The sequence below is a fragment of the Archocentrus centrarchus genome, chromosome 7 (genome assembly GCF_007364275.1).
Source record: "Archocentrus centrarchus isolate MPI-CPG fArcCen1 chromosome 7, fArcCen1, whole genome shotgun sequence".
NCBI classification, from domain to species: domain Eukaryota; kingdom Metazoa; phylum Chordata; class Actinopteri; order Cichliformes; family Cichlidae; genus Archocentrus; species Archocentrus centrarchus.
In genome coordinates this window covers 20,379,639-20,391,273 of record NC_044352.1, presented here as the reverse complement: position 1 = coordinate 20,391,273, position 11,635 = coordinate 20,379,639, and the positions used below count along the sequence as shown (strand labels likewise).

The 11,635-nt window shown below is 42.1% G+C and overlaps 1 protein-coding gene across 3 annotated transcripts in view; it reads left to right on the top strand.

The window, feature by feature from the left end:
* The first annotated feature begins 3,045 nt into the window (after positions 1 to 3,045).
* l1cama (L1 cell adhesion molecule, paralog a) overlaps positions 3,046 to 11,635 on the top strand; it is a 47,193-nt gene continuing 38,603 nt past the window's right edge. For all 3 annotated transcript variants that reach the window (XM_030734343.1, XM_030734344.1, XM_030734342.1), the window contains exon 1: positions 3,046 to 3,171. The gene's annotated coding sequence lies outside the window, so the exon portion shown is untranslated. The remainder of the gene's footprint in view (positions 3,172 to 11,635) is intronic.

Here is an 11,635-nt window from a genome sequence, read left to right as displayed (position 1 = left end):
ACCACAGATCTGTGTACAAGCATTTGTAGTCAGAGTGCTCAGCAGGTGCCATTCCTCCTTCTTCTTTCAGCTGCTCCCTTAAGGCATCGTCACAGCAGGTCATCTGCCCCAATCTCACCTTTTCCCTAGCACCCTCCCCTGTCACATCAATCTTCTGCATGTCCTCCTTCACTACATCCATGAATCTTCTCTGTGGTTTCCCTCTTTTCCTCCTGCCAGGCAGCTCCATCCACAACATCCTGTGTCCAATATATCCACTATCCCTCGTCTGCACATGTCCAAATCATCTCAGCCTTGTCTCTAAAGTTTGTCTCCATAATGCTCATCCTGAGCATCCTTTCTCCTTGCAGGCATCCTCTCCTTCTCAGTCACGCCTGTATTCTGTCTTGCTTCTACTGACTTTCATTCCTTTTCTCTTTAGTGTATACCTCCACCTCTCCAGACTCTTCCACCCGCTCCCTACTCTCACTACAGATCACAGTGTCTTCTGCAAACATCACAGCCCACAGAGACTCCTGGCTGATCTCATCTGTCAATCTGTCCATCACCACTGCAAACAAGAAGGTCTCAGAGTCGATTCCTGATGTAATCCCATCCCCGCTGTTACTCCTACCACACACCTTGTCACTGTCTTGCTGTCCTCATACACGTCCTGCACCACCCTCACATACTTCTTTGCTGCTCATGACTTCCTCATACAGTACCACAGTTCCTCTCTTGGCATCCTATCATGCTTTCTCTAGATCCACAAAGACACAGTGGAACTCCTCCTGACCTTCTCTGTACTTCTCCATCAACACTCTCAAAGCAAACGTTGCAACTGCAGGGCTCTTTCTCAGCATGAAGCCATACTGCTGCTTGCTGATCATCACCTCTCTTCTTAAACTACCTTCAACAACTCTTTCCCATATCTTCATGGTGTGGCTCATCAGCTTAATTCCTCTTTAGTTACTACAGTTCTGCATGTCACCCTATTTCTTGGTACCAGCACACTTCTCCATTCCTCAGGTCTCCTCTCACTCTCCAAGATTGTGTTAAACAGTCAGGTCAAAAAGTCCACTGCCCTCTCTCCTGGACATCTCCATACCTCCATGGGTATTCCATCTGGAACAAGCACTTTTCCACTATTCATCCTCTTCATAGCTGCCCTCACTTCCTCCTTACTAATCCTCTATGCTTCCCAATTCACTGACTGTCCTCCATCCGTCCTCCTCTCTCTCTCGCATTTTCATCATTCATTAGCTCCTCATGGTGTTCTTTCTGTCTTCTGAACACACTCTCTTCACTCAGTACATTTCTGTCTCTGTCTTTAATCACTCTAACCTGTTGTACATCCTTTCCAGCTCCATCTCTTTGTCTCTTCAATCGATACAAGTCCTTTTCTCCTTCCTTAGTGTCGACCCCACATCAGAGGAGTAACTTCTTAAAGGATCTAAAGAGCATGGTGTCAGGTTTTTGTAAAGGGCTCGTTGATTTTTGGTTATTCTTTGTGTGTTTTATTTTCTCAAGAGAATCCTTGAGAAAAAGTTGTTAAAATGTTTCAGTGCTCTGTGGGCTGCAATAAAGTGGGTTATCCAGGGTCGAGCTGCCTGTATGATCAACCATGACATTCTGTCTACAACAGAACAATGTCCGGGCTGAAAGCTGTGTTTAGCTCTATGATGATGTTATGTAAATGCTCATTTCACATATACAGTCATTTCACTTAAATGGATTAAAGATCCAATGTCAGTTTGTAAATGTGAGCTAGGATGCAAGTAAGTTAAAACCTGCAAAGAACTGGAGAGTGAACGAGAATCAAATTTAATAACAGTTTGTGGAGTGCAGTTAGTTAATTTAAGCAGTCTGCATCATGTGTGAGAAAGTGCTGTAGTTTTGTATATTGAGGAGATGCACTGACTAGTGATTCACACCAGACCGTCCAATAGGAAAGCAGTGAAATTATACCTATGAATGCTAACAACAGGTGCAGCTGATACCTCTGGGTGGGAAAGACTTATCTTTCCAATGCCAACCCCATCCCACTCTTTTGTTGCATAATCCTGTGTTCTTTTGCTGGACGAAAACACTTTTTTGTTTGTTTAACCTGACTCCTCTGTGTTTGCATTTTGGATCCTCCTTTTGAACTCCTTGCAGCCCTAAAGGGTTTTAGAGAATGAATGGGGAGGTTTAAAATAGTGCCACTTTATGCAGTGCTTTAAGAGCAAATAAAAGAACACCCAGTTCTACATTCCTTGATTTCAGATGAGCTGGAGGGGGGAACAGAGAAGACTGAAAGCAGATTCAGATTCTAGCAAAATGCAGCAGATAAAAGGACGTAAGTATCGTGTGTGGTGGATTATCGTCACTCATTCTCGCCTACTTATCTTGGCCCAATAACAAACACAGCCAGACAGCCCCTGAATTACCCAACCCTTTATTACCCTTGAATCAGGACATCTTCCCCCAAACCCAAATAAGAAATGGCAGTTATTCCTGACACATTTTCATTCACCAGCGTTATGTAACACTCATCACAGTCATGCCTGTGATTACACTATAATGAACTGTAGCCCAGTCAAAGTCTTAGTGGTGAAATGAATTAAAAGAGCTTTTGAAAGTTGAGCTCAGTGGAGTGTAGAGATTACTAACACAAAACCTCATATGGACATTTTTTCACCTTTGTAGTCTATCAGGCCCTGAAATGGTGCAGGGAGAGAAGGGAGAACAAGTGCTGGAGAGCCATAGGCTATGTGCTCTAATTATTATTATGCTTGGCATTGCCCAGGTGGATATAAGAACTGCAAAAAAGAGCTGCTGGACCCTTTAATCCTGACCGTGTGGAAGGAGGAAGGAGAGGACAGGGAATGGAAGGGGGGTACAATAAAGGAATGGCCAGAATCCACGGAGAGTGAGGTGAAGAGAGTGAGGGAGGGAACAGAGGAGGAGTGAGAGAGAGGCAGGCAGAGAAGGAAGGGTGATGTCACCTCTAACAGGCAGCCAATGAGAGTCAGGGAGGGAGAAAGAGAGAGAGGCCGAAGGAGGGGGTGTTTTTCTATCACTGCAGCATCAGCAGAGGAAAGGGGCACCATCATTTTCATAGAGAAAAGAAAGAAAAGGCACAAATAGATAAGCAAAACAGGGAGGAAGAGACAGAAGGAGCTGACAGAGAAAAGGAGCATCACTCCGCAGGTAAGAGCATCTTTTTGTAATCAGATGGGCAGTTTGTCATTAAATGGAAAGAGAGTGGGAGTGAGCTGGTGAGCGGATTAATTAGGCTGCTAGGTGGAGGTGGCTTGTTTTAGAATCACACCTTTGCCTCGTCTCACGCTGGCGGTAAAAAGACGACAGTCTGGTTCATGTAAATCACTTTAACAGGTTTTTATTTAAATGTCTTTTCACTGGGGAGAAATCTTATCTCCACCAGGCTTGTTGATGTTTGGAGAAAAAAAAAAAAAAGATTAAATTACAGCGTTTCAATAACAATAATTAGACAAATGTCAGAAATGTCACAACACTTCTTTATCGCAGTGCTAGTGGAGGAATATACAGTAACACGGGATCACTTTTAATTGTTTAAAGAAAGTCAGCTGCCCAGGATAACCTGTTGGTGCAGGATACTTTTAGAGAAAATCTTTTTTCTTTTGTGGCTGGATTTTTATCTTGCTGATTGAAGAGCAAGAGCACTGCATGCAACAGGCTCTCCTCTCATAATACTGAATACACAGCAGCGCTGATTGCCATTGAACAATCTTTACGAGTCATCATTACACTTGCCTCGCTTTTTATCTAATGTTCCTTAAAGTTAGAATTTGTATTAAATGAAAACTATGACATATTGATGAATGGATAATTTTTAAGTGTACTGAACCATGTTATACATTTGCAATAGCCTATCAAAAGCAAAAGAAAATGCTGCTGTCTGCTGCAACTGTCTCCTACTGCATCACATTTGTAAAATTATTTGCTTTGCCTCTCCTTTCTGCCTTTTTAATTAAATATGAATATTCATTTTCTCTACACGTTCCCCTCCCCCAGCTAATAGCTGGGTGGCTTAATGTTAAGTACAGCCTATGATTGGAATGTGCTCATCTGATTTTCACTGATGTGGAGGATGAAATTCAGCTTTATGGGAAACAACAAAGCAGAGCGGCCACAACAGTTTTTCTAGTTCACCGGTCTTATCTCTCACAGCTGCAGCGAAGTCTGTTTTGCCAGGTCGTTGACAGAGCTGGGTAATTTACACCTGCAGAAATAAGAGAAGAATAGAGCTAAAAGGAAGTGGGACGGAGAAAGAAAGGCAAAGAAATTCAAAAATCAACAGGAGACAGACTGAGAGAGATATTTACACTGAAGGAGACATCAGAGTGAAAATAAGGGTGGGGCAGCGCACACAGCAGACTGTGGAGGTGTGCCGACGGATAGAGGCACTCACCTGGCTGTATGCCATACAGATGCGAGCTGTCGGCCTCTGCGACCTGTGAAACATCAGTTTTTTTGAACCCGACGAAACAAACTGTTGCACATTGCTGTTAATGTTATAGATTATATAAAGTATATATTACATGGATATGCCAGAGGCAGCTGCTGGTGGTCGTGAGATTTTTCCATTTGAAGATTGTTTAATGCATGTCTGTTTTTTGAAAGTAACATATGCATATCATGCACAAAGATGTGACTGGATTTTTAATAAAAGAGTGATTAAAAATCTGCGCATGAGTGTTTGTGTGCTGGTGGTGTTGGGAACCGACACACTCTCTCCCTTCCTCCATGCCTGAATAGCCTGCAGCTTGTCCCAGATGAACCCAGTCAAGGGACTGGAGGGGAAGGAAGGCACTGTGCCTCACAATGACTTGTAACCATCTGTACAACATCCATAAACATACTGCACTGCACACATTCACACAATGGATCAAGATACAGCTGCTGCTGAAGGGGCGTGCTGGAGTGAATGAGAGTGTGTTCGTGTGTGTGTACGGATCCTAACTGTGGCAGCAATGCTCCAGAGACCCACTGCTGGTCATATTATCATACTATTTAATGCAGTGGATTTTGTATGGCTGTGGCAGCGAATCACTAGACTGTGCTGGGAGCTGCTTGTGTAGCAGTGATATTGTTGTCAGAGTAGCCAGACTTGGACTCCATCATTACCCTTGCTACAGTATGGTGCAGAATGTAATCTCCCCTCTGACGCTGGCTAGTTAATTGAGCTGTTTCATCAAAGAGATGGATGGAAACAGGGATTTATGTGAGGAGAGAGGGACAGAGGGATGGGGATGTGCAATAAAAAAGCAAAGGAAGATGGTGTAAGCAACATAAAAAAAGCTAGAGGAGAAGAAGAGGAATGTCCTTTTGAAAGGCAAATCACTTTGCATCATTTAAAGCATGGTCACTCCTTAAAGGGAGTGGACAGAAGAGCTCCAGCTAGCATACAAAAAAAAGAGCAATGTCATGAGAGAAGATAGCAAAAGAAAGAATTGTTCAGAAGGAGGATTTCTGAACCATTTGAACATAAATACTCTGATTATTATTATAAAAGGTTATAGGTAGATAATGCATCACAGTGCTTTGTCACATATTTATGCTTTTGCTGTATACAGTTTTTAATGTCAGGGACTGGCCCATTTCCAAATGCCTTTAGTCCAGCAGTGGAAGTGGAGAGCTGGTGTTGTGTAGGAGGAGAGGAGTGGTTTGCTCTCATTATGCCAGTTAGGAAGAACTCCGGAGTAGAGCAGTACAGCTCTGGCCCTTAGCTCCTCAGCCACCTGTTATTGCCTCAGGACACATTTGTCAGTCATCCTGCTCACCAAACAAAGATGTATGAACACAGACAAGCATAAACACATCTGTACAGCACATCCCCAGCAACCCAAACAAACACTCTGCAAATACACACTGCAGAGATCCTGTTGCAGTGCGCCAAATTAAAGATTCTCTAATGTTGCCTACACGGCCTGATTACTTAAGCGTCTGCTGCTGATCAAAGACCTCACTCATCACTTTCTGGGGATTCAGCCATTAAAGCAGCAACGGGGTAAAATAAGGGTTAAGAGGAAGCACTCACGCTTAGACACAAGTGTCAACAATAACACTTTCATGTCTGATTTTCTTTTCATCCTCTTCTGAGAATAACAGTTGTAAAGTTACAAACTCACAACTGCAGATTCAAAGGCTTGTGAGCAAACTCCCTTGAGTTATCTTCCAGTGTGTGTGTGTGCCTTTTCGATGCCGTAAGTGCGTATGTGTTTGTGCGTGTGTGTGTGTGTGTGTGCGCGCACAGTTCAGCATCAGGATCCTGTTCCTTCAGGATGCTGTCAAGATGGAGAGAAAGCCCCCCCTCCTCCACCAGCTGCAGCTTGGAGGCTGTTTGATTTAGACTGTGCAGATGGGAGTCGACCCACTGGGTGTCAAGTAGGGGATCGTGTAGACATGCTGTCAGGGTTTGGTGGAGAATATATTGTGGTGATTTAGAGAGCCAAGGGTCAGATGGATTGACAGGCTAGCCAGGGGTAAATGATTATGGAAAAGAGAAGAGGACGAAAGGAAGCCTAAAATATGAAAGGGGAGAGCGAAATTTGCAGAGGTGAGATGAGGCAGACGGGGAGGGAACCATCAAGATGGGATGGGTTGATTTAAAAGGCAGGAGGATGGGATAGAGATGGCATAAATATGAAAGCTGTTATGGAAACTGGAAGTGAACTGTTGTGATGTTGGAACATCACAGGTCCCGCTCTTTCTTCACAGACAGACGGACAGAGCAAACCTTTAAACGTGGCTAATCCATTTCCCGTTGCTGCCTTTGTGCCTCTTTTTCCTTTTCCCGCTCTTCCGGCCATACTGCTGTTTGATTTCATGTCGTATCAGTATTCACACAGTGGTCAGAGATAACCACATCGGGGGCTTAATCAAAATGATGACTGAAGCTCCTATTAGCCTTCCCAGAAAAAGACTCTCAGACAAAGACTCATAAATCCAACCCTATTATACAGTTGAACCTATGATGGAGACTAAGGCACAAATAGAGGTGTCATGTATAGGAACGGATTTAATTTGGCAGAGTGAATTACTTTATTACTTTAATACAGCTTCAGAAGGGATGGTATGGAAGAGGAGAAATTGTAGAATTCCCTCCGGGTAACAAATATGATATTGGCAGTTAAAATTGCAAAACTGGAACCCAGGAGAGAAATGAATTACTGACAAACCAATAACCCAGCTGGAGGCCCAAGATCTTGTGAAAAGAAACTCTCTAAATAAGATAATTAAAATTAAAAAAAAAAATCTTTATCACTTTATTATTATGTTGCACGATGTTCTAATCCTCTGACTTCAATTCTTTAGTCAATGTGTCTTGAAATGAAAAGATGTAAATCATATAGAATCATACTGGAGAGCTGCACAGCAATAAAGCTACACATTGAATATGAATTAGGGGAGATATAGAACTCTGTCTGTCATCCTCGATGCTCTCCTCATCCTTTTTCTGTCTCTTGCAAAATTATCTCTTTGTCTCAGCAACACAGAGAATTCCCCTTAGCGTCACTCCTTCTGGACCACAGTCAGCTCCATGAAAGAAGCGTCATTGTCCACCTCAGTGGCTATAATTAGACTAAATTGGACCTCTGTCCAGTGTATTTCCCCACTGCGTGTGTCTGTCTCTATGAAGTCTTCTGTTGATTGTCAAAGATGTTTCCCTGTGTAACATCAGTCACAATTCACAGTCCAGATGAATGAATTAATTATTCATCAAATACCAGTGTTGGAATATTGTTTTTAATTTATCAAAGGCAGTGCAAAGTGTCTTCTGATGGATTGTTCAGAGACATGTATGTGGAATAGCTTCTGGATGGCTGCAAAATTACACTATATTAAAATACACTGAAAGCATTGATATTGTCCACTTTACAGACAATATGCTTTTAATTCTTTCTACTTAAAGCGCTCTGTGATTTTCAGAACACAAAGGCATAGAGTCTACTTTGCAAAGACTGTAACAGAATCTACAGTGAGGTGCAAAAGTCTTGAGCCAACCCATCCTTTCCAAGGAGCCAGATGTTCCTGTAATTTTTTTAAATTTAACTTAGCAAAGAACTACTTTTAAATTGTATCTTTAGGCAGTTTGTTACTAGCAGCCTGCTGCAAAAACACATAATTCATTTCCATTTTTTTAAAACTTAATCTATGAAAATGCCAAAGATAACACAGTTTGACAGGCATAAAATAGTATTTTTGCACCAACCAAGTGCTTCCTAACGAGCCATTAGCTGAAAACGTGGCATATCTTGGCATGGTGTGCAGTGTTAAAAAGTACTTAAAATCTGAGGAACCTGCACAAGTGGAGGACAAAAGAAGAAGTGGCAGGCCTAAAAAAATACCTACAGCAGATTATGAGTGTCTGAAAGTTATGTCAGGAACTAGGACAAAATCCAGCAAAGATCTGACACAGAGAAATGATCGTGTTCTCTGAAGCATCATCAGAAATGGTCTCAGTGGAAAGGTGGCTGTTAAGAAGCCATTCTTAAGGCAGGAAAAGCAGAAAAGGCAGGGCTTTGCTATTTATACAAGAACTGGACTTAAAACCTGTGGCTACAGGTCTTACGGAGTAATGAATCTATTACATGAATCTGTTACATTTTTGGTTCAAATTGCCATATGTATAAAGAGGACGTCAGGAGAGAGGTACAACAGTGAGTGTCTACAGCCATCTATAAAACAAGGTGGTGGCTCTGTCATGGTTTGGGGCTGCATGTCAGTCAGTGGTGTTGGGGATCTTGATGGAATTATGAACACAGAAAAGTATCATTTTGATTCAGATATCTTCATTTTTCAGCCCCACAATGATCCCAAACACAATGCCAATGCAGTACAAGCATACCTGGATAGAAAAACACACAGTGTAACACTATGAGTCATGGACTGGCCTCCCCAGAGCCCGGACCTCAACATTATTGAAGCATTGTGGTATCATCTAAAGACGGCTAAAATCCAGGAAGGTTGCTCAGCCTGCACCATCACCATGCAGCTCAGGACTAACATACTTTTGGAAAAATGTATTTTTTGAGTGGGTTGTCTTTAAAAATGTATGTATAAATGTGTGTCCTCTGGAGAAAAGCACTGTCTTTTTTTTTGAAAGCATTGAATTTGATTTTTATCTGACATCTTTTCTGTGGTAAAAACAACAGATGTTGACTGGACTACAGATGAGAAATTTGAGCAACACTCTGAAACATTCATACAGCATTTCATACTGCTAAATTTACCTCCCAATGATAAAGGCTAATACATTCATTTGACAACACTGACAATACCGCTGACCACACTGGGATACTTTGGGGAATTCACATGTCATAGCCCCATCCTGGCTTTCATTACACAGGCTGTTTATTAAGGAGACACAGCTGCATTGGTTTACTAATTTATTGATTTGTTGCTGAGAAGCTGGCTGCATTTTTAATGAAATTTGGGTGTGTGAAATATCTCAGAACTGTAGGCTACTCCTGCGCTGTTGCTTTGCTGCAAGTTACATCATGCTGCTCCACTGAGATTTTGACAGGGTTTCTCAATACTTTGGAATTAATTTTTTTTATCTGTACTCTGTTCTCTTCTCTGTTTCCCCTTGGACCGTGCTTCTCAATGTCCTTGGCATAACTTTCATCCAAGCCCATTTTTCCCCCTTCATCACTGGGTAAACTTTGAGACAGTTTAGACAGACCGAGGGAACATTTTGCACTTACAAATGTACGCTTTTGCACAATTAGTATTTCATAGACATGGCTGAGTGTTTGAAATGACGAGAAGCCCGTTTGGCACACGACATGAATAGTCAGGAGCACAAACAAGCCGTGCATCTTGAGACATAAAGGTAAGTGCGTTGAAGTGAATTGGATGCTGTCCAGTGGCACTCGCCATTTTCTCACTTTTGAAATACAATGTTCTTTGAGTGTTTTGAATCCCTCTAAAGGCTTATTTATTTGGAGTGTTTACATTTAAGCGTATTGATTTGCTTTCACTTGCCTCATTCTCGCTCTACTCTTACACCTCATTTGAATTAACTATAACTGAAATAGATGGAGCATGAAGTAGGAGCGTGGAGACAGACTTGCACTGACACAGCATCCTCAAGTACTTCAGGTGATGTAAGTAAGCAGATTGTCTGTATCTGTCTCCTCTCCATGTCTCAGTGATGTTGTGACTGTATTTTCTTGGAGGCGTTTTATCTGCTGTGTCAGCCATGATATATTCATTAGGGTTGGATTACAGAGAGTGGGAAAGGATCAGGTTTTGAGTGGGTTGTAATCCCCATACACAGGCCTAATTTAATCTTACCTACTGTGCCATCCTATTACACACTACACCCACCACATGTATACAAGTGCTGGCTGGAGGAGAGCACATGGGGGGCATACAAGGTTAAAACAGGGTAATGTCAGACAAAAGCCTGTGAGACAATGAGGAAGGATTGTAAGAAAAGAGCTACCGAGAAAGAAAATTGATTATGAACAGCAGGAGAGAGACTTGAGTGCAGGGGGGAAAAAAGCAGAGGATATCAAAGAGAGATGAGATTTGGTGAAAGGGGTTTGCTGGTTTCTTTCCTCTTTGAGCAGGTAGAGCACGTTTCTTTATTTCTGAGAGGTAATTTTCATGTTGAGAAACACTTAAAATATGCTTGTATGAGATTGCAAATCCATCACAGTGCGCTAGAAATTATTCATTAAAGTTATTAGAAATTCTAAATACTGAAGTCTGAAGAGTTAGTTAAGGAAACTGCTTAAGCATATTTTGTTTGGCAACTTTTCCCATCTGCCGTCTGCCCAGTGTATCTTGGGATGCCTCGCCACCTCATTATATTTATTTGGCCAAGTTGAAAATAATGTATTTGGCCAAGTTGCAAATAATTTGCATGCCGCAGAGACTTTACACAACGACGTGAGCGGGTTTACATAATATAACCTAACTTCTGTTGTTTTTGCTACCATTTCTGACCTACATCCCTCTCATCATCCATCCCTATCTGCTCCTAGCCAGAATAAATTAGGCCACGCTTCCCTGCTGCACAATCCACACACTACCCACCTGAAGAGGATCTTGTCTGTGAAACTGTTTTTCTTAGCCTCTCCTGAGTGTGGACCCTTTGTTTTTAAATCAGGTTGATGTTGCAGTGATTTCAGTCTGCTCTCTGAATTGATTAGGGGTAATTGGGCATAGCGCTACAGAAAGCCTTTCACAGGCCCAAGTTGCAATAACAAGACTCTATATTTTGCTATAAAACTGTCTGTTTACATCAGCCACTGTGCTCTGTTGCTCAGCAGGAACTGCTGAGGAGTGTTTGTGGCTAAACTTGGCGGGGCGCACTTGGTGCAGCTATTTTGTAAACCATTTGTTTAAATCTTTGCTGAAGAGAGGATTTACTTGTGTAGCGGTGAGGATCCACGGGGCGAAGCTTGTTGTTAATGTGAGGAAAAGATGAAAGGGACAATCCCCAAGAGAAAATGCAGGCGCAAGAAGAAGAAGAAAAAAACAGCTTTATTCAGGGGGGCAGATGTCACATGCAGGAAGATGAAGAGAGAAAAGATGCAGAGCATAAACAAACCACATGAAGATGAATAAAGAAACTGGAGATAATAGACGGAGGGTCTGGACATTGTTAATGAGCTTA